This window comes from Nicotiana tabacum, chromosome 16 (assembly GCF_000715075.1).
Source record: "Nicotiana tabacum cultivar K326 chromosome 16, ASM71507v2, whole genome shotgun sequence".
Lineage (NCBI taxonomy): Eukaryota > Viridiplantae > Streptophyta > Magnoliopsida > Solanales > Solanaceae > Nicotiana > Nicotiana tabacum.
The window spans coordinates 128189838-128193698 of NC_134095.1; the positions used below are offsets into that span (position 1 = coordinate 128189838).

The 3861-nt window shown below is 35.3% G+C and overlaps 1 pseudogene; it reads right to left on the reverse strand.

The window, feature by feature from the left end:
* Nucleotides 1-895, reverse strand: part of LOC107815655 (putative late blight resistance protein homolog R1A-3) — a 28163-nt pseudogene extending 27268 nt beyond the window's left edge.
* Nucleotides 896-3861: the final 2966 nt, after the last annotated feature.

Below are 3861 nucleotides of genomic sequence, written 5' to 3' on the forward strand. Positions count from 1 at the left end.
ATTATTATTATTATTATTATTATTATTATTATTATTATTATTATTATTATTATTATTATTATTATTATTATTATTATTATTATTATTATTATTATTATTATTATTATTATTATTATTATTATTATTATTATTATTATTATTATTATTATTATTATTTTCTCATTTTCAAGTTACAAACTAAAGATGGTTGCTGCTGCATTTTCTTTTGATTCCAGCTCTGAGAATATATTTATTGGTGTCATTTGTGGTAATGAACAACATCTACTTGAAATTAGAATCTAGAAGTACAAGTAAATAAAAGGGCGCAAAAAAAAAAAAAAAAAAAAAAAAAAAAATATATATATATATATATATATATATATATATATATATATATATATATATATATATATATATATATATATATATAAAATAAAAAAAAAAGCAGCATATTTTGTGGTTTCAGGCATACCTGCGCTGCTTCCTGGGCATCTTTTCTAGGCAACTCAAGCACAGGACGTGGCTGAAAAGCCTGTTGATTGTTTTCGCGGAGTTCCTTCACCTTCTCATGGATGCCTTTGATCTCAGTTGCAAGTTTCCTGACTGTAGCGAGATGGCCCACGTCGAAGGATCGTGCCACTATATTTTTGTCTTGGTGAAGCTTCGCCTGAACCAGGAACTTATCAATGGCATCCTCAGCTCTATGTACCGTTTTCTGAATCTCCTCCCCCAGCAGTTTCCACTGACTTCCGTCTGCACTTTGGTGTTTTGCAGCATCGTCAAGGAAGGCTTTTAGGCGTTGAACTTCTTCCAGCAGATTTTGAAAGTCTCCCTCAACACCTGCAATCAGCTCCACATGTTCACTTAGTAGCTGCAACAGGTTCTCCACTAGAAAGTCCACCACTGCATCTGCCATCTCTCTTTCTTGGATAAACAAACAAGAACGTCTATGGAAAAGATAATTTTTCAGACGATAGTTTTTTCAGCTTCTTGTGATGAGGTCTTCACTTTACCACAGCTGCATGTATATAAAGAATTAATGTAGTATCATGTGGAATGGGATATTTTTAAGTGGACTCGATCGTATTCTGAATAATTTAAGGAGTTTTTCTATAATATACGTTAGTTATTAACAAGTCTAATGATAGTTGGTACTTGGTACCCATAAAAATATTTACAAGTGAATATATACCATTAGTCTGTGTACTGTAGCCTTTCGATGTTTAGGTAGTTTTCTTGCTACTTTCCTCGAGACTCTTAGATTTCTGAGAAGTTCTATCGTTTAACCAGAAAATAAAAATTTTGGTCAAAACTTAATTTTAGAAGAACCCGGGTTATTGATAATCAAATAAGAAAATAATTATATAATGGAAAAGAAAAATTGAATTGAAAAGTAGCTGAGTAAGCAAAATAAAGCAAAGTAAATCAGTGTATTCCAATAATAATCCGTCCCCTCATATAAATGTTATTTCTCTCCTTTTAATGCTATTTCTAAGTACTATGTTTCTTTTCTCTCATAATAGAGCCATTATAAGAAATTAGTGACATTAATGTAACGTTATAATTGTCAATCGTAACTGTTTCGTGAAGATTCTATAATGTTTCCCATCATTGATGCTCATTAATTACAGATAATACATATCTGTACTTTTTGCTATCTAGGTTCATTCCTCCGATATCTCTTTAAATTACCAAGAGATCCGAGTAACCCTTCCTTCTTGTTTTCTTGATCCTTTGCCCGTACCTATTAAGGCTCGTGTCTTTTTGAATACTCTTTGCTAACTGTCATTCTCTCATTGATCCATGTGTCTTGACATGTCAGCACATAATTAATTCCAAATGTTAACTTAATTTTTCCCAATACAGATAGTCCCCCTGCTTGCCATTTATTCAGCAATTGAATATTTGGGAAGTGGATCTCATTAAAGTGGGAATTTTTGCCGCCATTCCACATATCATTATAACTTCTCCAGAACTGACACTTCGCATGTCACTTCCATTTAATTCATGTGACAAGTGGTGACTTTTGATTGGTTCTGCAACCCTTCAACGCTTTTAAGGCTTTTTACGGCTACATCAATCACGTAGTGACAGTTTTCATTATGACGTTCCAATCATTACCTTTTTGTTTGACGTTTGCTTCTGAGTATAAATATATCCTTTGTCTTTTCTTCCTCAGAAAAGTTTTCCATCTTTGAGTATTCAATCTTCTTTTCTTCCTCGTACAGCTATGTCTTCTTCGAACCCTGATCCCCAAAAAGTTCTTATCGTAGATGATCTTCCCCTTGCTCCTACTAGAAGCAGGAGAGGGGGAAGATTGCGTAGTCTAGGGTCGGTTTCTATTAGAGGTTCTTCTTCTTCTTCTTCTTCTTCTTCTTCTTCTTCTTCTTCTTTTTTTTTTTCTTCTTCTTCTTCTTCTTCTTCTTCTTCTTCTTCTTCTTCTTCTCTACCTAGTTCCACTCCTCCTTCATCTTCCAGAAATAGAGTTTTTTTGACACATAGGTCTTCTGCAGAAGTAGGGATTCCAGTGAGCCCATCCGTGAACCTACAGTAGATGAAATTATCCATTCTGAACTTTCTTTTTATACTAATAGGGAATCAATTAGAAACCAAGTTTCCTCTATGTCCTCTCATGATCGTGCTGATGTTTACCCTTCTCAAATTACTGAAGTTTTGATCTCTGTCGTTCGTAGAGATTGTCATCGGAGGTTTGATTTTCCAATCCTCATCCCTGATGCAAATTAAAGGATTACTTCTTTCAAGGCGGGCTTTTCTAGATCTTTTGTGTATACATACCCTTTTACATTAGACTTTAGACCCCCCATTGATCCAGTTATCATTGAATTCTGCTGTTTCTTCAATGTGTGCTTAGGACAAATTGGCCTTATTGTATGGAGGGCTGTTGCATGTTAAGGTATTTGGCTAATTTGGCTCAATTGCCTTTCACCTTCTTTCATCTGATCCATCTCTACTTCCCTAAGTTATTCCGTCATGGGATTTTTACTTTGGTAGCGAGGAGTAAGAGGGTATTAGTCAGCCCTGAGGACGATAAAGACCGTGACTGGTATACCCGATTTGTTACTGCTCCTATGTTAGGGTTAGTAGGTGAAGAAAATATGTCATTACCTGAAAAGTCGAATTTTGCACGTAAATTTTCTTTACAACTTTCTCTCTTCTCTTTTGTTTTTTTTTAAATAGGGTTTGTACTTCTTGTGACTGTTTCAATTTTCTTTTTTTAGCAACCATGTGAACTGTTGAAGAGATTCTCAATTCCGTGGTTGGGTAGAGAAATTCTTCACCCTTCTTCCCACGGAAATTAGATCTTGGAAGTACCTCTCAAACAGGTTTGGTTGGAAGTTTAAAATTCACGGTAAAGATTTTATTCTCTTCCTTCTATTTTTATTCATTCATTCTTTAGAATGTATTTAACCCTTCTTTTTATCAGGGTTTCCTATTCGTGGTGTAAGTGCTGAGTCGATCGCAGCTTCTAGACTTTCTTTGGCAAGAGCTCAGGAGATAATCTTGAGTTCTTCATCGAAAAGGAAGGCTGACAGACCCCAAGATTCTGAAGACGAGGATGAACGGGATGGAAGTTCTTTGGTTAGAAAGCCATGGGCTACAAGATGCATCATTTCGAATGACGAAGTTACTCCTCCTCGTTCTGTTTCTGTGACCAAGCCTATTGAAGCCACTTTGGTGTATTCTGACAAAGAGACTCTCATGGCAGCTCATGACTCTGATGAACAACTTTTTTTGCGTGGGTTAATAATGAATGTTTTGATTTGGTATCTGAAGAAGTACCTCTTGCCACTTTTCCCATATCTATACCAATGGAACGCCCTTTGCTTGTTCTTACTGCTGCTGTTTCCGCTCTGCCTCAAG